Genomic DNA, 22,375 nt, shown 5'->3' with positions numbered 1-22,375 from the left:
CAGTGAATTTTGAATTTTTATTCATTTTGGAGATTATACTGTTATCATTGGGAGGTTTCTTCAATAAAATTCAATGTATACTCTAACGGGTGATCACTTTTATTAGACTGACTGTCATTTGTACCGATCATTTAGGAAAATCCGAGAAAAATGTCATTTGCATAAAAATTTGGAACATGGTTTATGTGCCATTAATAGTGTTGAGCATTCTGATGCCGCAAGTATCGGGTATCGGCCGATATTTGCGGTATCGGAATTCCGATACCGAGTTCCGATACTTTCGGTATATCGGATTCCGGAATCGGAAGTTCCCATAATTCAAAGAGTCAGAATTCAGCCAATGAGGAATCATTAGAAGTGTGGGCACATCCTGTTCTGCATGGTAGGCATGTAACTACTGGCATGGCTGTGATTGGCTGCTGAAATGATGTCATGATGCGGTGTAAAAGTTGCTGCTGCCATTTTGGGTTCACTCTGCTGTGAATTCAGTTAGGGACAGGATGCTGTGTTCTGACTGAGGGCCAGTTTTGAGATAGTGATTTGCTTCATTGTGCTTTACCCAGGCTAATTTAGCAACCGCTGTGTGAGAACCTTGTTTTTGCCTTGTAGCGCTGTTCACGGCTGTCTGCAAGGTCTCTGTGTGTGTAAGTGCAGCTCACTCTGTAGTCTGGACTGCAGCCACCGCTGGTGGTAGTCAGCTCAGGGTGCTTCACTGCTTCATACCGTTCCATTGTCCTTTTTCAATTAGTGCAGCCTGCTGCACATTTTTTCAAATTTATCCTATTTGTGGCTTTCCATCCGTATCCTGCTAGATCGTGGAAAAACACTATATAGGATTACATAGAGGAGCTTTTTTAAGCCTTGCAGCACCGTTCACGGCTGTCTGCACGGTCTCTGTGTGAGCGCAGCTCACTCTGTAGTCTGTTCTGCCGCCACAGCCGGTTGTAGTCAGCTCAGGGTGCGTCACTGCCTCATACCATTCCATTGTCCTTTTTCAATTAGTGCAGCCTGCTGCACATTTTTTCAAATTTATCCTATTAGTGGCTTTCCATCCGTATCTTGCTAGATTGTGGAAAAACACTATATAGGATTACATAGAGGAGCTTTTTTTGGCTTTGCAGCGCTGTTCACGGCTGTCTGCATGGTCTCTGTGTGAGTGCAGCTCACTCTGTAGTCTGTTCTGCAGCCACAGCCGCTTGTAGTCAGCTCAGGGTGTGTCACTGCCGCATACCATTCCATTGTCCTTTTTCAATTAGTGCAGCCTGCTGCACATTTTTTCAAATTTATCCTATTAGTGGCTTTCCATCCGTATCCTGCTAGATTGTGGAAAAACACTATATAGGATTACATAGAGGAGCTTTTTTTTTGGCCTTGCAGTGCCATTCACGGCTGTCTGCACGGTCTCTGTGTGAGTGCAGCTCACTCTGTAGTCTGTTCTGCCACCACAGCCAGGTTGTAGTCAGCTCAGGGTGCATCATTGCCTCATACCGTTCCTTTGTCCATTTTTCAATTAGTGCAGCCTGCTGCACATTTTTTCAAATTTATCCTATTAGTGGCTTTCCATCCGTATCCTGCTAGATTGTGGAAAAACACTATATAGGATTACATAGAGGAGCTTTTTTTTTGGCCTTGCAGCGCCATTCACGGCTGTCTGCACGGTCTCTGTGTGAGTGCAGCTCACTCTGTAGTCTGTTCTGCCACCACAGCCAGGTTGTAGTCAGCTCAGTGTGCATCACTGCCTCATACCGTTCCTTTGTCCATTTTTCAATTAGTGCAGCCTGCTGCACATTTTTTCAAATTTATCCTATTAGTGGCTTTCCATCTGCATCCTGCTAGATTGTGGAAAAACACTATATAGGATTACATTGAGGAGCTTTTTTTTTGGCCTTGCAGTGGCGTTCACGGCTGTCTGCACAGTCTCTGTGTGAGTGCAGCTCACTCTGTAGTCTGTTCTGTGGAAAAAACAAAAAGTTTATAAAGTTCACCAAACACTCCACTTTAGAGTTGTGTAGGCTACATTAGCTCATATTAAAGTCTAGTCCACACTTTATAAAATTAGTGTTTCTTATACCTGTTAGCAGCTGTTCAGGAATAATCACACTAAGCCCTTAGTACTTTTCTGCCTATCTTTATCAGTCTACCAAAATGAAGAAGGCAGGGAGTAAGGCACGTGGGTGTGGAGGTGGAGCAGGGAGAGGACGTGGGGATTCTGTGCCTGCTGCGGGCACCGGTGACTCATCATCCCCCAGATTTAGCAGGGAACAGTCCTTCATGCGCAGCTTTGTTCGAGCTCGCCGTACCCCGCTGCTGTGGGATGAACAAATTGAAGCCATTGTCGGATGGATGGCAGCTAACACATCGACTTCAATTAGTGCCACATCCTCTCAGGCACAGAGCACTGAAGAGCACCCATCTGTCTCTTCACCACCTGCCAAATTGCCTAGGCAGTCAGAGAGCCCAGGACAGGAGCCATCTCTACTTCTCTTCTCTGAATCTCTTGGCTTGGAAAGAGGGGGCCAGCCAATCAGCATTGGAGAAATGGAAGAAGAGGCAGTATGCAGTGATGCCCAACAACTTTGTCTCTCTGAATCTGAAGAGACGGGTGGGCCAGTGCCTCCGGTCAGCACACCTCAGTACGCATCTAATCATGAGAATCAGGTGCAACTTTCAGGTGCGTGCTGTGCTGCCCAGACTACCCAGGAGAAGCAGTTGGTGGAAGAGGGTAGTGTAGATGATGAGGTCCTTGACCCATCATGGCATGAGGTACAGGAAGGTGGTGGGAGCAGCTCTGAGGAATAGATTCCCTGACTGGCCCAAAGAGGGAGAGGGAGGGGGAAGACTGCATTGCCTGTTGCCTCCACTTCGGCACCCATTAGGAGCATGTCTCTTCCAAAAGCCAAAACGGGCGCTCCCAAGACTTGCAGTGCCTGGTCATTTTTTTACACAGTTGCAGATGACATTTGCTTAGTCAAATGCAAGGTGTGTCATCAGAAAGTCAAAAGAGGGAAAAGTGTCAGCAACCTCAATACCACAAATATGTGGAAACATGTGCGGACCAAGCACGCGGTGGAGTTACAAAACACACTGAATACCTAGGCCAACCTCCAGCGGCACCTACCACCTCTTCAGCTGGTGTTGTAGCCTCTTCCTCCAGCTCACACACAGCTGGTTCGGCTTTCTCACAGGATCGCCATGGAAGAACCTCTGGCACTGTTGTCCAGAGACCCAGTGTAATTCCACCCACAGCACCACATTCCCAGTCATCCTCACACTCCCAGCCCAGTTTACAGCCATCGGTAGCACAGACATGGGAGAAAAGGCGGCCATTCTCGGCAAACCACCCCCGAGCACAGGCTCTGAATGCTGGCATTGAAAAACTACTGTCCCTTGAAATGCTGTCATTTAGCCTGGTGGAGACTGACACTTTCCATAACTTGATGGCATTGGCAGTCCCACAATACAAAGTGCCCAGCCGCTTTTATTTCAGCAGGCAAGCCGTCCCTGCCCTGCAAAAGCATGTGGAGGGAAAAATAAAACACGCACTACTGAACGCCGTCAGTAGCAAGGTCCACCTCACCACCAATGCGTGGACCAGTCACCATGGACAGGGATGATACCTTTCCCTCACTGCCCATTGGGTAAATGTTGTGGAGTCGGGTACAGATCGTGTGAGTGGCACAGGACGTGTTCTGCCAACTCCAATGATTGCAGGAATCCAGTCTGTACACATTGACTCCTCATACTCAAGGTCCTCTGAACCAGCGCTGCAGGAGCCGTCACAGTCCACCTCCACATGGACCCGTGAACGATTACCTGTTATGACCAATATGAGCACAGTTGTGGCCAAACATCAACAGGCTGTATTGAAATTAATTTCTTTGGGGAATCGAAGCCACACAGCGCAGGAGCTCTGGAATGCAATCAAGCAGGAGAGCGACTTGTGGTTTGTGCCAGCGAATTTCCAGGCCAGGCATGGTAGTGTGTGACAACGGCCGAAATCTGGTGGCAGCTCTGGCCCTAGGCAACCTCACTCACATCCCTAGTCTGGCACATGTGCTCAACTTGGTCGTGCAGAGTTTTTTGAGGGACTATCTGGATCTTGAAGCACTGCTGCACAATGTCCGCCTAGAGTGTGCTCACTTGCTGCATTCCAGCATGGCAAGATCGCGCATTGCAGCTCTGCAGCGCTGATTCCGCCTTCCGGAACATCGCATCCTATGTGACCTACCCCACCAGGTGGAATTCTATGTTACATATGTTGGAGCGGTTGTGTGAGCAGCAGCCAGCAGTAATGGAGTACCAGCTGCATCAGGCGCAAAGAAGTCGAACTGCAGACCGTTCAGACTTCACAACCACTGAGTGGGCCACTATGAAGGACATCTGCTAGGTTTTGCGTGCCTTCGATGATTCCACGCAGATGGCAAGTGCAGATAATGCTCTAGTCAGCATGACTGTCCCCCTTATCTGCCTGCTTGAAAGAACACTGCAAGTGCTAAGGGAGGAGGTTGTGGAAGAGGTGGAGGATGAGGAGTCACAAACGCCATCTGCTTCTGGACAGTCTGCAGAACGTGTTTCCTCACAAAGGCCTAGGCAGGGGACACTTTGTGAGGAGGATGAGGAGGAGTCAATGGAGGAGGAAGACATCTGTCCAGAGGAGGGAGTTACACAAATCTTCAGCAGTCAGTAAGTAGAGCGAGGGTGGGGTGATGCAGACCAGGCAGAGATCACGCCTCAAGCATGGGACAGCGTTTCTTGGCCAGTTGGCAGTCTGCAGCACATGGTTGATTTCATGCTGTAGTGCCTGAGAAACGACCGCCGCATCGCCCACATTCTCAACACGGCTGATTATTGGGTGTACCCGCTCCTAGATCCTCACTACCGGGACAACTGTCAAAGCCTCATAACACCGTTGAACCGGGAGCATAAAATGCGGGAGTACCAAGACACACTGTTGCAGTCCACCATCTTCTCCAGTCCAATCGAGAGCAATGCTGCTAGTGCTTTACAAAGCAGCTCAGTGCATCGAGGCAGTGGAGGAAGCTCTGCACAAAGAGGGAGCAGAAGCAGTGCCTCAACACAAGTCAAGACCAGTATGGCCCAACAGTGGCAAAGTTTTGTGTGTCCACCACAAATGTCTACACCATCACAGATGGCTCCAGTTAGCAGGAGGCAACGTTTCTGTCAGATTGTGACAGACTACATGTCTTGCCCTCTCAGTGTACTCCCAGACGGCTCTTCCCCCTTCAAGTTTTGGGTCTCTAAGCTGGATACATGGCCAGAGCTTAGCCAGTATGCATTGGAGGTGCTGGCTTGCCCTGCTGCTAGTGTATTATCGGAACGTGTCTTTAGTGCCGCAGGTGGTGTACTAAAAGACCGTCGCATGCGACTATCCTCCGATAACATTGACCGGCTTTCTTTTCTGAAAATGAACAAGGCCTGGATCTCGCAGGAATTTGCCACTCATCTTCAAGATTAAATAATTGGTTGGCAACAGTATCCAGGTCTTCTGTTGTGTTCATGTTTCTACCACATGAACTGCAATCCTTGGGCTCCAACACCACCAGTTGCTGCTCAGGAGTGCCGTCTGGACAGTCAACACATGACCCAGTGTTATAGGGTTTCAGTAACGTCAGCTGATCCCCTGCTGTGTATCCGGCAATGTGTCCTGCTACCTCCACGCTGACACTACAACATATATTAAAGGGAATCTCCTCAGGGTTGTTTAAATCTGTCCCGGAGCCTGCGCTGTTATCTTAAACCTTGGGCATGCATACTTAGTGCTGCCCGTCTTCTGACATCATTTGGTGTCTGGCTGACTGCGCCTGTGTGGCCGCGCTGACCGAGATCCCGCCTTGCAGTGTCTTCTGATTTATTCACACTGCGGGGCTGGGATTCCGGGGCATGTGCAGTGCATATCTTCACCTCAGGCTCTCACTCATCTCCCTCCGCCTTCTTCAGACTGGGCAACGTCAGCTGATTCCTAATCGCATGCCACGGCAGTGACGCCGCACAGTCTGAAAAAGGCGGAAGGAGATGACTGAGAGGCGAAGATATGCACTGCACATGCCCATGAATCCCAACCCCGCAGTGTGAATAAATCAGAAGACACTGAGAGGTGGGATCTCGGTCAGCGCGGCCGCACAGGCGCAGTCAGCCTAACACCAAATGATGTCAGAAGATGGGCAGCGCTAAGTGTGCATGCCCAAGGTTTAACTTAACAGCGCAGGCTCCGGGACAGATTCAAACAACGCTGAGAAGGTGGCGCCCGGCGCCAAGGGGTAGGAATGATGGCTGTGTTGCGTCTCATTACGTAGGAAAGACCCACCTCCGGGACGGTTTCACAGTATGAGGGGACACATTTTATAAGTGTTTAGTTCTGCATTTGCAAGGAGCATAAATAAAAGAGCCACCTTTTCCTTGTGCAGAATTAGTGCTGCACAAAGTGGCTCTTTCAGTTACAAATGCCTGGGGGGGTTAAAGGTTCCCTTTCATCTTGCTGCAATTAGGCCTCAGCCTACAATCTGCTCCTCCTGCATTCCCTTTGCTCCAACACCACCAGTTGCTGCCCGGAAGTGCTGTCTGCACAGTCAACAGTTGCTCCTCTGTTATTGGGGTTCAGTAACGCCAGCTGCTCCCCTGCTGTGTGCGGCAATACCTCCAGTCTGCTCCTCCTGCAATCCCTGGGCTCCAACACCGCCAGTTGCTGCTCGGAAGTGCTGTCTGCACAGTCAACAGTTGCTCCTCTGTTATTGGGGTTCAGTAACGCCAGCTGCTCCCCTGCTGTGTGTGCGGCAATACCTCCAGTCTGCTCCTCCTGCAATCCCTGGGCTCCAACTGTTATGATCTGGTGACCTTGGAACCGCATGAAACTTTCTCTGGAGTCGGTGGAACCTGTACTGACCGCAAATCCTGAACTAACACCGCAACTAGAAGTAGCCATGGGGTGTGCCTAACATACCCTAGACACCTCGACACAGCCGGAGGACTAAATACCCCTATAGATGGAAATAGGAATGCTACCTTGCCTCAGAGCAGACCCCCAAAGGATAGGCAGCCCCCCACGAATAATGACTGTGAGTAGGAGAAGAATAGACACACGCAGGTAGAAAACAGGATTTAGCAAAAGAGGCCACTCTAGCTAAATAGGAAAGGATAGGACAGATTACTAGGCGGTCAGTATTAAAACCCTTCCAAAAATATCCACAGCAGATAATACAAAAAGTTCCACAATCTAACTAAAGACATGGAATGTATATCTGCCACTCCAGAGAATCCAACAAGACTGAGAAAATACTGACACAATCTAAGCTGGACGAGAAAACACAAAGAATAGCACTGAATTGTGAAGCACATAGCATATGTGCCACAGGAAAAAAAAAACAGACACTTATCTTTGCTGATTTGGCAGAAAGGCAGGAGAAACAAAGCAGAGGTCCAACACCTCCCAACAACAATTGACAACTGGCAAGGACTAATGAATCCTGCACGCCTAAATACCCCAGTCAGAACTGCAATCAGCAGATACACCTGACCAGGACTGCAGCTCAGGGGCTACTGCATTACCACCTACAACCACTGGAGGGAGCCCAAAAGCAGAATTCACAACAGTACCCCCCCCTTGAGGAGGGGTCATCGAACCCTCACCAGAGATCCCAGGCCGATCAGGACGAGCCAGATCAGCAGCATGGACATCAGAAGCAAAAACCCAAGAATTATCCTCCTGGCCATAACCCTTCCATTTGACAAGGTACTGAAGCCTCCGCCTCGAAAAATGAGAATCCAAAATATTCTCAACCACATACTCCAACTCTGCATCAACCAAAACAGGGGCTGGAGGATCAACAGAGGGAACGACGGGTACCACATATTTCCGCAATAAAGATCTATGGAAGACATTATGGATAGCAAAAGAGGCCAGAAGCGCCAATCGAAAAGAAGCCGGATTAATAATCTCAGAAATCCTATAAGGACCAATAAACCGAGGCTTAAACTTAGGGGAAGAGACCTTCATAGGAACATGACGGGAAGACAACCAAACCAAATCCCCAACCCGAAGCCGGGAACCAACACACCGACGATGGTTAGCAAAACATTGAGCCTCCTCCTGAGACAACACCAAATTGTCCACCACATGTGCCCAAATCTGCTGCAATCTGTCAACTACAGAATCCACACCAGGACAGTCAGAAGGCTCAACCTGCCCAGAAGAAAAACAAGGATGAAAACCAAAATTACAAAAAAAAGGCGAAACCAAAGTAGCCGAACTAGCTCGATTATTAAGGGCAAACTCGGCCAATGGCAAAAAGGCCACCCAATCATCCTAATCAGCAGACACAAAGCATCTCAAATAAGTCTCCAAAGTCTGATTAGTTCGCTCGGTCTGGCCATTTGTCTGAGGATGAAATGCAGAAGAAAAAGACAAATCAATGCCCAGCCTAGCACAAAAGGCCTGCCAAAACCTAGAAACAAACTGGGAACCTCTGTCGGACACAATATTCTCCTTAATACCATGCAAACGAACCACATGCTGAAAAAACAAAGGAACCAACTCTGAGGAGGAAGGCAATTTAGGCAAAGGCACCAAATGAACCATCTTAGAAAACCGGTCACAAACAACCCAGATAACTGACATCCTCTGGGAAACCGGAAGATCAGAAATAAAATCCATAGAAATATGCGTCCAGGGCCTCTGAGGGACCGGCAATGGCAAAAGTAACCCACTAGCATGGGAACAACAAGGCTTGGCCCGCGCACAAGTCCCACAGGACTGCACAAAAGAACGCACATCACGTGACAACGAAGGCCACCAAAAGGACCTACCAACCAAATCTCTGGTACCAAAAATACCAGGATGACCAGCCAACACAGAAAAGTGAACCTCAGAAATCACTCTACTAGTCCATCTGTCAGGAACAAACAATTTCCCCACAGGACAGCGGTCAGGTCTATCAGCCTGAAACTCCCTTTGCAAATCAGCGGAGATGGCAGAAAGAATCACCCCTTCCTTCAGAATGCCGACCGGTTCAAGGACCTCAGGAGAATCAGGCAAAAAGCTCCTAGAGAGGGCATCAGCCTTAACATTCTTAGAACCCGGAAGATACGAGACCACAAAATTAAAACGGTAGAAAAACAGTGACCATCGGGCTTGTCTAGGATTCAGCCGTTTGGCAGAATCGAGGTAAATCAGATTCTTATGATCGGTCAAGACCACAATACGGTGCTTGGCCCCCTCAAGCCAATGTCGCCACTCCTCAAATGCCCACTTCTTAGCCAACAACTCACGATTGCCGACATTATAATTGTGTTCCGCAGGCGAAAACTTTTGAGAAAAGAAGGCACACGGTTTCATCAAGGAACCATCAGAATTCCTCTGAGACAAAACGGCCCCTGCCCCAATCATCTGAAAAAATCAAAATATCATCCAAATATACAATCATGAATTTATCAAGATAATTCCGAAATATATCATGCATGAAGGACTGAAACACAGATGGAGCATTAGAGAGTCCGAATGGCATCACAAGGTATTCAAAATGGCCTTCGGGCGTATTAAACGCAGTTTTCCATTCGTCACCCTGCTTAATACGAACAAGATTATATGCCCCTCGAAGTTCAATCTTAGTAAACCAACTAGCCCCCTTAATCCTAGCAAACAAATCAGAAAGCAAAGGCAAAGGGTATTGGAATTTGACCGTGATCTTATTCAAGAGGCGATAATCAATATAGGGTCTCAAGGAGCCATCCTTCTTGGCAACAAAAAAAAAACCTGCTCCCAATGGTGAAGAAGATGGCCCAATATGCCCCTTCTCCAAAGACTCCTTAAAATAACTCCGCATGGCGGCATGTTCTGGCACAGACAAGTTGAAAAGTCGGCCCTTAGGGAACTTACAGCCTGGAATCAAGTCAATAGCACAATCACAGTCCCTATGCGGTGGAAGGGAACTGGATTTAGGCTCATCGAATACATCCTGGAAATCTGACAAACTCAGGAATTTCAGAAGAGGGGGAGGAGGAAATTGACATCAAAGGAACGTCACCATGAACCCCCTGACAACCCCAACTAGTCACAGACATAAATTTCCAATTTAACACCGGATTATGCACCTGTAACCATGGGAAACCCAGCACAATAGCATCATGCAAATTATGCAAAACCAGAAAATGACAATCTTCCTGGTGAGCTGGCGCCATGCACATGGTCAGCTGTGTCCAAAACTGAGGTTTATTTTTAGCCAACGGTGTAGCATCAATGCCCCTCAAAGGAATAGGACTCTGTAAAGGCTGCAAGGGGAAACCACAACGTCCGATCAATCTGAATGGCGAGAGACATAGAATCACTCAGATCAGCAGGCGTGGGGAACCCCACCAAAGCATCTTTAACGGATTCAGAAAGACCCTTTCTGAAAATTGCCGCCAAGGCATCCTCATTCCATTTAGTCAACACAGACCATTTTCTAAATTTCTGGCAATACGATTCTGCCGCTTCTTGACCCTGACACAGGGCCAACAAGGTCTTCTCAGCATGATCCACTGAATTAGGTTCATCATACAATAACCCAAGCGCCTGGAAAAAGGTGTCTACATTAAGCAAAGCCGGATTCCCAGGTTCCAGGGCAAATGCCCAATCCTGGGGGTCACCACGCAGCAGAGATATGACAATTTTAACCTGCTGGATGGGATCACCAGAGGAACAGGGTTTCCGAGCAAAAAACAATTTACAGTTATTTTTAAAGCTCAAAAATTTGGACCTGTCCCCAAAAAACAAATCAGGAGTTGGAATTCTAGGCTCTAAAACCGGAGTCTGAACGATATAATCGGAAATACCCTGTACTCTAGCAGCAAGTTGATCCACACGAGAAGCCAATCCCTGAACATCCATGCCAGCGCCAAACTCCTGAGCTACCCAGAGGTAAAGAGGGAAAAAAAACACAACAGACTACAGAAAAAAAAAATGGCTCAGCACTTTCCTTCCCTTCTTCTGAGATGCGATTAACTCTTTGTTGGCCAGTTGTACTGTTATGATCTGGTGGCATAGGAGCAGCATGAGACGCACTCTGGAGAAGGTGGTACCTGTACTGACCGCAGACCCTGAACTTAACACCGCAACTAGAAGTAGCCGTGGAATGTACCTAACACTCCCTAGACATCTCGACACAGCCGGAGGACTAAATACCCCTAGAGATAGAAAAGGGAAAACTATCTTGCCTCAGAGAAAATCCCCAAAGGATAGACAGCCCCCCACAAATATTGACTGTGAGAGGAAAGGGAAATAACATACGCAGACTGAAATCAGGATTTAGCAAAGGAGGCCACTTCTAGCTAAATAGAAAGGATAGGACAGAGTACTATGCGGTCAGTATTAAAACACTAAAAAATATCCACCACAGAAAATACAAAATCTCCACATCTAACTAAAGATATGGAGGGTATATCTGCATCTCCAGAGATACCAGTTTGGCTGAACAAATCCTTATACAGACCAAGCTGGACAAGACAAAACATGAAAAAGAACTGAACAATAAGGCCCACAGCATGTGGACTGCAAAAAACAAGGCCAGAACTTATCTTTGTTGAAATGAACAGCAAAGAAGGAGAGACCAGGCAGGGATGTGAATCCTCCAGGAACAATGGACAACTGGCACTCACTAAAGGGTCAAGCAAGACTAAATAGCCCAGTCAGACTTGCAATAAGTGGACACACCTGATGAATGCTGTGATCCAAAGACAGCAGCACTACCACTTATAACCACCTGTTGTGAATTCTGCTCTTGGGCTCCCTCCTGTGGTTTTGAGTGGTATAGCTGCTTCTTGGATTTAGCATCAGCAGCTGCTTCCACTGATCGTCTTTCTGGCTCGGCTATTTTAGTCTGGTCTTATCTGTTGTGATTCGGTTCGTGGGCTCCCCCGGTGGTCTCTTGTGGTACTGGTGTCCTGCAAGCTTTGCCTTCTCAGTTCAGCTGTTCCTATCAGGATGTGGGAGTATCCTATTTAACCTTGCTCCTCAGTCATTCTAATGCTGGCCATCAATGTATCCAGAGTGATTCTGTTGCATGTTCCTGCTCCCAGTTTTCTGCTCAGCTAAGTTGGACACTTTAGTCCTTAAGTCTATTTTTGTATGTTTTGTCCAGTTTGCACTTATGTGAATCTCTGCAGCTGGAAGCTCTTGTTGGGCTGAAATTACCACTCCAGTGGCATGAGTTGTCACATGAGTTAAGGTAATTTCAGGATGGTGTTTTGAAGGGTTTTGCAGCTGACCGCGAAGTCCTCTGTTGTATCTTTCTGCTATTTAGTTAGCGGGCCTCTCTGTGCTAAATCTGCTTTCATACTACGTGTGTCTTTTCATCTGCTCTCACCGTTATTATATGTGGGGGGGCTGCTATCTCCTGTGGGGACATTCTCTGGAGGCAAGCCAGGACTGTGTTTTCTTCTACCAGGGGTAGTTAGTTCTCCGGCTGGCGCGCGGCATCTAGAGACAACGCAGGAATGCCCCCTGGCTACTTCTAGTGTGGTGTGTAGGTTTAGCATCGCGGTCAGCTCTAGTTTCCATCACCCGAGAGCTTGTCCGTTTATTCTATGCTTCTGATGTTTCCTTGCCATTGGAAACCATAACAGTATGGCCAGCCTCAAATGTTTAATCTATAGGCTGAAGCAGGAGAGAAAAGGAACTGTGTGAAACCTTTTTTTTTTTTTTTTTTTTTCCTTCCTCTGAAGTTGCACTCCAGCTCTAATTGCAGTCTCCTGTTTTCCTCTCCTCTTAACCCCTGAATGGCTCAGACTTTATCTGTTGAAATATGGATCCCCAGAGTCTGGCTACCAATTTGAATAATCTTGCCTCTAAAGTTCAGAATATACAAGATTTTTTGTTACATGCTCCTCGCTCTGAACCTAAAATTCCTATACCGGAGTTTTTTTCTGGAGATCGATCTTGTTTTCTAAATTTTAAATACAATTGTAAATTGTTTCTTTCGCTGAGATCTCATTCTGCTGGAGATCCTGCCCAGCAAGTAAAAATTGTTATTTCTTTACTGCGGGGTGACCCCCAAAATTGGGCATTTTCATTGGCACCAGGGGATCCTGCGTTGCTCAATGTGGATGCGTTTTTTCTGGCTTTGGGGTTGCTTTATGAGGAACCAAATTTGGAGATTCAGGCTGAGAAAGCCCTAATAGCCCTCTCTCAGGGGCAAGATGAAGCCGAAATATATTGCCAAAAATTTCGAAAATGGTCTGTGCTTACTCAGTGGAATGAGTGCGCTCTGGCGGCAATTTTCAGAGAAGGTCTCTCTGATGCTGTAAAAGACGTCATGGTGGGGTTTCCTGCGCCTACTGGTCTGAATGAGTCCATGACAATGGCAATTCAGATTGATCGGCGTTTACGGGAACGCAAACCTGTGCACCAGTTGGTGGTGTCTTCTGAAGAGGCACCACAGAGTATGCAATGTAATAGCTTTCTGTCCAGAAGCGAACGACAGATTTATAGGCGCAAAAATCATTTGTGCTTCTATTGTGGAAATTCTACTCATGTTATATCAGCATGCTCTAAACGAACAAAGAAAGTTGATAAATCCTCTGCTATTGGCACTTTGCAGTCCAAGTTTATTTTGTCTGTAACTCTAATTTGTTCGTTATCTTCTATTGTTGCGGATGCGTATGTGGATTCTGGCGCCGCTTTGAGTCTTATGGATTGGTCCTTTGCCAGGCGCTGTGGGTTTGATCTAGAGCCTCTGGAAGTTCCTATACCTTTAAAGGGTATTGATTCTACACCATTGGCTAGTAATAAACCACAATACTGGACACAAGTGACTATGCGTATGACTCCAGACCATCAAGAGGTGATTCGCTTCCTTGTACTGTATAATCTACATGATGTGTTGGTGCTGGGATTGCCATGGTTGCAAACTCATAACCCAGTCCTTGACTGGAAAACAATGTCTGTACTAAGCTGGGGATGTCAGGGAAATCATGGGGACACATCTTTGGTCTCCATTGCTTCATCTATTCCCTCTGAAATTCCTGAGTTTTTGTCTGATTATCGTGAGGTTTTTGAGGAATCTACTCTTAATTCTCTTCCTCCTCACAGAGATTGCGATTGCGCCATAGATTTGATCCCTGGCAGTAAATTTCCTAAGGGTCGTCTATTCAATCTGTCTGTACCTGAACATGCTGCCATGCGAGAGTATATTAGGGAGTCCTTGGAAAAGGGACATATTCGTCCTTCTTCGTCTCCTCTTGGAGCGGGGTTCTTTTTCGTAGCTAAAAGCGATGGTTCTTTGAGACCTTGTATTGATTATAGACTCTTGAATAAGATCACAGTCAAGTATCAGTATCCTTTGCCATTGCTGACAGATTTATTTGCTCGCATTGAGGGGGCGAAGTGGTTCTCTAAGATTGATCTTCGCGGTGCGTATAATTTGGTGCGAATTAAGCAGGGGGATGAGTGGAAAACCGCATTTAATACGCCCGAGGGCCATTTTGAGTATTTGGTGATGCCTTTTGGTCTGTCAAATGCCCCTTCGGTCTTTCAGTCTTTTATGCACAATATTTTCCGTGAATATCTGGATACATTTATGATTGTGTATTTGGACGATATCTTGATTTTTTCGGATGACTGGGAATCTCATGTTCAACAAGTTAGGAGGGTTTTTCAGGTTTTGCGGACCAATTCTCTGTTTGTTAAAGGTTCAAAGTGTGTTTTTGGGGTTCAGAAGATTTCTTTTTTGGGGTACATTTTTTCCCCCTCTTCTATTGAGATGGATCCTGTGAAGGTTCGGGCTATTTGTGACTGGACGCAACCGACTTCTCTTAAGGGCCTTCAGAAATTTTTGGGCTTTGCTAACTTTTATCGTCGATTCATAACTGGTTTTTCTAGCGTTGTCAGGCCTTTGACTGATTTGACTAAAAAGGGGGCTGATGTTGCAGATTGGTCTCCTGCTGCTGTGGAGGCCTTTCGGGGGCTTAAGCGCCGTTTTTCTTCTGCTCCGGTGTTGTGCCAGCCTGATGTTTCTCTTCCTTTTCAGGTGGAAGTTGATGCTTCCGAGATCGGAGCGGGGGCGGTTTTGTCGCAGAAAAGTTCAGATTGTTCAGTGATGAGACCTTGTGCGTTCTTTTCTCGAAAATTTTCGCCCGCCGAGCGAAATTATGACGTCGGTAATCGGGAGCTTTTGGCGATGAAGTGGGCATTCGAGGAGTGGCGTCATTGGCTTGAGGGTGCTAAACATAAGGTGGTGGTCTTGACTGATCACAAAAATTTGATTTATCTTGAGTCGGCCAGACGTCTGAATCCTAGACAGGCGCGCTGGTCGTTGTTTTTCTCCCGGTTTAATTTTGTGGTTTCGTATCTGCCAGGTACTAAGAATGTGAAGGCGGATGCCCTTTCTAGGAGTTTTGAACCTGATTCCCCTGGTGATTCTAAACCTACGGGTATACTTAAGGATGGGGTGATATTGTCTGCTGTCTTCCCAGACCTGCGACGTGCTTTACAAGAGTTTCAGGCGGATCGGCCTGATCGTTGTCCGCCTGGTAGATTGTTTGTGCCGGATGAGTGGACCAATAGAGTCATCTCGGAGGTTCATTCTTCTGCGTTGGCAGGTCATCCGGGAATTTTTGGTACCAGAGATTTGGTGGCTAGGTCCTTCTGGTGGCCTTCCCTGTCTCGGGACGTGCGTACTTTTGTGCAGTCTTGCGATGTTTGTGCTCGGGCCAAGCCTTGTTGTTCTCGGGCTAGTGGGTTGTTGTTGCCCTTGCCTGTTCCTAAGAGGCCTTGGACACACATCTCTATGGATTTTATTTCTGATCTCCCTGTTTCTCAGAAGATGTCCGTCATTTGGGTGGTGTGTGACCGCTTTTCTAAGATGGTTCATTTGGTGCCCTTGCCCAAGCTGCCTTCCTCATCTGAGTTGGTGCCCCTGTTTTTTCAGAATGTGGTTCGGCTGCATGGTATTCCGGAGAATATCGTTTCCGACAGGGGATCCCAGTTTGTGTCCAGATTTTGGCGGGCGTTTTGTGCCAGGATGGGCATTGATTTGTCTTTTTCATCTGCATTTCATCCCCAGACAAATGGCCAGACGGAACGTACTAATCAGACCTTGGAGACTTATTTGAGGTGTTTCGTGTCTGCTGATCAGGATGACTGGGTCTCCTTTTTGCCGTTGGCTGAGTTTGCCCTTAATAATCGGGCCAGTTCTGCCACTTTGGTCTCCCCTTTCTTTTGCAATTCAGGGTTCCATCCTCGTTTTTCATCTGGTCAGGTGGAGTCTTCGGATTGTCCTGGAGTGGATACCATGGTGGATAGGTTGCATCGTATTTGGGGGCAGGTGGTGGACAATTTGGAGTTGTCCCAGGAGAGGACTCAACGTTTTGCTAATCGCCATCGTCGTGTTGGTCCTCGTCTTCGTGTTGGGGACTTGGTGTGGTTGTCCTCCCGTTTTGTCCCTATGAGGGTCTCTTCTCCTAAGTTTAAGCCTCAGTTCATCGGTCCTTATAAGATTTTGGAAATTCTTAACCCTGTGTCTTTTCGTTTGGACCTCCCAGCATCCTTTGCTATCCATAATGTCTTCCATCGGTCATTATTGCGGAGGTATGAGGTACCACTTGTGCCTTCTGTTGAGCCTCCTGCTCCTGTGCTGGTTGAGGGTGAATTGGAGTACGTGGTGGAGAAAATCTTGGACTCCCGTGTTTCCAGACGGAGACTTCAATATCTGGTGAAATGGAAGGGCTACGGTCAAGAGGATAATTCTTGGGTTACAGCTTCTGATGTTCATGCTTCTGATTTGGTCCGTGCCTTTCATAGGGCTCATCCAGATCGCCCTGGTGGTTCTTGTGAGGGTTCGGTGCCCCCTCCTTAAGGGGGAGGTACTGTTGTGATTCGGTTCGTGGGCTCCCCCGGTGGTCTCTTGTGGTACTGGTGTTGTGAATTTGGATTCTGGGCTCCCCCGGTGGCTACTGGTGGAATTGAACTGGTGTCTTCATCTTCTCTGTTCACCTGTTCCCATCAAGATGTGGGAGTCGCTATATAACCTTGCTGCTCTGTTAGTTGCTTGCCGGTCAACAATGTTATCAGAAGCCTCTCTGTGCTTGTTCCTGCTCCTAGACAACTACTAGATAAGTTGGACTCTTGTCCATGTTTGTTTTTGCATTTTTGTTCCAGTTCACAGCTGTAGTTTCGTTACTGTGTCTGGAAAGCTCTTGTGAACAGGAATTGCCACTCTGGTGTTATGAGTTAATGCCAGAGTTTTAAAGTAATTTCTGGATGGTGTTTTGATAGGGTTTTTAGCTGACCATGAAAGTGTCCTTTCTGTCTTCTGCTATGTAGTAAGTGGACCTCAAATTTGCTAAACCTATTTTCATACTACGTTTGTTATTTCATCTTGATTCACCGCCAATACATGTGGGGGGCCTCTGTCTCCTTTCGGGGTATTTCTCTAGAGGTGAGCTAGGACTAGTATTTTCCTCTGCTAGCTTTATTTAGTCCTCCGGCTGGTGCTGGGCATCTAGAATCAACGTAGGCATGCTACCCGGCCACTGCTAGTTGTGCGTTAGGTTTAGTTCATGGTCAGCTCAGTTTCCATCTTCCAAGAGCTAGTTCCTATATATGCTGATGCTATGATCTCTTGCCATTGAGATCATGACAGTTTGACCGGCCCACTAAAGGGTTAAAATCCTTGGTTGAGAAAGGAGAGAAATAAGTAGTCTGCTGAAATTTTTTTTTTTTTTTTTTCTCTCCTTTGAATGGCTCTGTGTTCACCTGTTTGCAATGGATCTTCAGAGTGTAACTGCAGGTTTGAATAATCTCGCCACGAAGGTACAAAATTTGCAAGATTTTGTTTGTCATGCACCTGTATCTGAGCCGAGAATTCCTTTGCCGGAATTTTTCTCGGGGAATAGATCTGGGTTTCAGAATTTTCGAAATAATTGCAAATTATTTTTGTCCCTGAAATCTCGCTCGGCCGGAGATCCTGCACAGCAGGTCAGGATTGTGATTTCCTTGCTCCGGGGCGACCCTCAAGACTGGGCTTTTTCATTGACACCAGGGGATCCTGCGTTGCTCAATGTGGATGCGTTTTTTCTGGCCTTGGGGTTGCTTTATGACGAACCTCATTTGGAGCTTCAGGCAGAAAAAACTTTGATGTCCCTATCTCAGGGGCAAGATGAAGCGGAAATTTACTGCCAAAGATTCCGTAAATGGTCTGTGCTTACTCAGTGGAATGAGTGCGCCCTGGCGGCGACTTTCAGAGAGGGTCTCTCTGATGCCATTAAGGGTGTTATGGTGGGGTTCCCTGTGCCTGCGGGTCTGAATGAGTCCATGACAATGGCTATTCAGATCGATAGGCGTTTGCGGGAGCGCAAACCAGTGCACCATCTGGCGGTGTCCACTGAGAAATCGCCAGAGAGTATGCAGTGTGATAGAATTCTGTCCCGAAGCGAGCGGCAGAATTTTAGACGGAAAAATGGGTTGTGTTTCTATTGTGGTGATTCTACTCATGTTATATCAGCATGCTCTAAGCGCACTAAAAAGCTTGGTAAATCTGTTTCCATTTGCACCTTACCGTCTAAGTTTATTCTATCTGTGACCCTGATTTGCTCTTTGTCATCTATTACCACGGACGCCTATGTCGACTCTGGCGCCGCTTTGAGTCTTATGGATTGGTCCTTTGCCAAACGCTGTGGGTATGATTTAGAGCCTTTGGAGACTCCTATTCCTCTGAAGGGGATTGACTCCACCCCATTGGCTAATAATAAACCACAATACTGGACACAAGTAACTATGCGTATTAATCCGGATCACCAGGAGATTATTCGCTTTCTGGTGCTGTATAATCTACATGATGATTTGGTGCTAGGATTGCCTTGGCTGCAATCTCACAACCCAGTCCTCGACTGGAAAGCTATGTCTGTGTTGAGCTGGGAATGTAAGGGGGCTCATGGGGATGTACCTGTGGTTTCCATTTCATCATCTATTCCCTCTGAAATTCCTGAGTTCCTGTCTGACTATCGTGACGTCTTTGAAGAATCCAAGCTTGATTCGTTACCTCCGCACCGAGAGTGCGATTGTGCCATAGATTTAATCCCGGGTAGTAAATACCCAAAGGGTCGTTTATTTAATCTGTCTGTGCCTGAACATGCTGCTATGCGTGAATATATAAAGGAGTCCTTGGAAAAGGGACATATTCGTCCATCGTCATCTCCCTTAGGAGCCGGTTTTTTCTTCGTGTCAAAAAAAGACGGCTCTTTGAGACCATGTATTGATTATCGGCTTTTGAATAAAATCACTGTTAAATATCAATACCCATTGCCGTTGCTGACTGATTTGTTTGCTCGCATAAAGGGGGCCAAGTGGTTCTCTAAGATTGACCTTCGTGGGGCGTATAATTTGGTGCGAATCAGGCAGGGGGATGAGTGGAAAACCGCATTTAATACGCCCGAGGGCCACTTTGAGTATTTAGTGATGCCTTTTGGTCTTTCAAATGCTCCGTCAGTTTTCCAGTCCTTTATGCATGATATTTTTCGCGATTATTTGGATAAATTTATGATTGTGTATCTGGATGATATTCTGATTTTTTCGGATGACTGGGACTCTCATGTCCAGCAAGTCAGGAGGGTTTTTCAGGTTTTGCGGTCTAATTCTTTGTGTGTGAAGGGTTCTAAGTGTGTTTTTGGGGTACAGAGGATTTCCTTTTTGGGATATATTTTTTCCCCCTCTTCCATTGAAATGGATCCTGTCAAGGTTCAAGCTATTTGTGATTGGACGCAGCCCTCTTCTCTTAAGAGTCTTCAGAAATTTTTGGGCTTTGCTAACTTTTATCGTCGATTTATTGCTGGTTTTTCGGATATTGCTAAGCCATTGACCGATTTGACTAAGAAGGGTGCTGATGTTGCTGATTGGTCCCCTGATGCTGTGGAGGCCTTTCGGGAGCTTAAGCGCCGTTTTTCCTCTGCCCCTGTGTTGCGTCAGCCTGATGTTGCTCTACCTTTTCAGGTTGAGGTCGACGCTTCTGAGATCGGAGCTGGGGCAGTGTTGTCGCAGAAAAGTTCTGACTGCTCCGTGATGAGGCCTTGTGCCTTCTTTTCCCGTAAATTTTCGCCCGCTGAGCAGAATTATGATGTTGGGAATCGGGAGCTTTTGGCCATGAAGTGGGCTTTTGAGGAGTGGCGCCATTGGCTTGAGGGGGCCAGACATCAGGTGGTGGTATTGACTGACCACAAAAATTTGGTTTATCTTGAGACTGCCAGGCGCCTGAATCCTAGACAGGCGCGCTGGTCATTATTTTTCTCTCGGTTTAATTTTGTGGTGTCATACCTACCGGGTTCTAAGAATGTTAAGGCGGATGCCCTTTCTAGGAGTTTTGAGCCTGACTCGCCTGGTAACTCTGAGCCCACAGGTATCCTTAAGGATGGAGTGGTATTGTCAGCCGTTTCTCCAGACCTGCGGCGGGCCTTGCAGGAGTTTCAGGCGGATAGACCTGATCGTTGCCCACCTGATAAACTGTTTGTTCCTGATGATTGGACCAGTAGAGTCATCTCTGAGGTTCATTCTTCTGCGTTGGCAGGTCATCCTGGCATTTTTGGTACCAGGGATTTGGTGGCAAGGTCCTTCTGGTGGCCTTCCCTGTCACGAGATGTGCGAGGCTTTGTGCAGTCTTGTGACGTTTGTGCTCGGGCCAAGCCTTGTTGTTCTCGGGCTAGTGGATTGTTGTTGCCCTTGCCTATTCCTAAGAGGCCTTGGACGCACATCTCGATGGATTTTATTTCAGATCTGCCTGTTTCTCAGAAGATGTCGGTCATCTGGGTGGTGTGTGACCGTTTCTCTAAGATGGTCCATTTGGTTCCTCTGCCCAAGTTGCCTTCTTCTTCCGAGTTGGTTCCTCTGTTTTTTCAAAATGTTGTTCGTTTGCATGGTATTCCTGAGAATATCGTTTCTGACAGAGGGACCCAATTCGTGTCTAGATTTTGGCGGGCATTCTGTGCTAGGATGGGCATAGATTTATCTTTTTCGTCCGCTTTCCATCCTCAGACGAATGGCCAGACTGAGCGGATTAATCAGACCCTGGAGACATATCTGAGGTGTTTTGTGTCTGCTGACCAGGATGATTGGGTTGCTTTTTTGCCATTGGCGGAGTTCGCTCTCAATAATCGGGCCAGCTCTGCCACTTTGGTGTCCCCGTTTTTCTGTAATTCAGGGTTTCATCCTCGATTTTCCTCTGGTCATGTGGAATCTTCGGATTGTCCTGGAGTGGATGCTGTGGTGGAGAGATTGCATCAGATCTGGGGGCAGGTGGTGGACAATTTGAGGTTGTCCCAGGAGAAGACTCAGCTTTTTGCTAACCGCCGTCGTCGTGTTGGTCCTCGTCTTCATGTTGGGGACTTGGTGTGGTTGTCTTCTCGTTTTGTCCCTATGAGGGTCTCTTCTCCTAAGTTTAAGCCTCGGTTCATCGGCCCGTATAAGATATTGGAGATTCTTAACCCTGTTTCCTTCCGTTTGGACCTCCCTGCATCCTTTTCTATTCATAACGTTTTTCATCGGTCATTATTGCGCAGGTATGAGGTACCGGTTGTGCCTTCCGTTGAGCCTCCTGCTCCGGTGTTGGTTGAGGGTGAGTTGGAGTACGTTGTGGAGAAAATCTTAGACTCTCGTGTTTCCAGACGGAGACTCCAGTATCTGGTCAAGTGGAAGGGATACGGCCAGGAGGATAATTCTTGGGTGAATGCATCTGATGTTCATGCCTCTGATCTGGTTCGTGCCTTTCATAGGGCCCATCCTGATCGCCCTGGTGGTTCGGGTGAGGGTTCGGTGCCCCCTCCTTGAGGGGGGGGGTACTGTTGTGAATTTGGATTCTGGGCTCCCCCGGTGGCTACTGGTGGAATTGAACTGGTGTCTTCATCTTCTCTGTTCACCTGTTCCCATCAAGATGTGGGAGTCGCTATATAACCTTGCTGCTGTTAGTTGCTTGCCGGTCAACAATGTTATCAGAAGCCTCTCTGTGCTTGTTCCTGCTCCTAGACAACTACTAGATAAGTTGGACTCTTGTCCATGTTTGTTTTTGCATTTTTGTTCCAGTTCACAGCTGTAGTTTCGTTACTGTGTCTGGAAAGCTCTTGTGAACAGGAATTGCCACTCTGGTGTTATGAGTTAATGCCAGAGTTTTAAAGTAATTTCTGGATGGTGTTTTGATAGGGTTTTTAGCTGACCATGAAAGTGTCCTTTCTGTCTTCTGCTATGTAGTAAGTGGACCTCAAATTTGCTAAACCTATTTTCATACTACGTTTGTTATTTCATCTTGATTCACCGCCAATACATGTGGGGGGCCTCTGTCTCCTTTCGGGGTATTTCTCTAGAGGTGAGCTAGGACTAGTATTTTCCTCTGCTAGCTTTATTTAGTCC

This window comes from Ranitomeya variabilis, chromosome 4 (assembly GCF_051348905.1).
Source record: "Ranitomeya variabilis isolate aRanVar5 chromosome 4, aRanVar5.hap1, whole genome shotgun sequence".
Taxonomy (NCBI): domain Eukaryota; kingdom Metazoa; phylum Chordata; class Amphibia; order Anura; family Dendrobatidae; genus Ranitomeya; species Ranitomeya variabilis.
Note: the sequence above shows the minus strand (reverse complement) of the source record.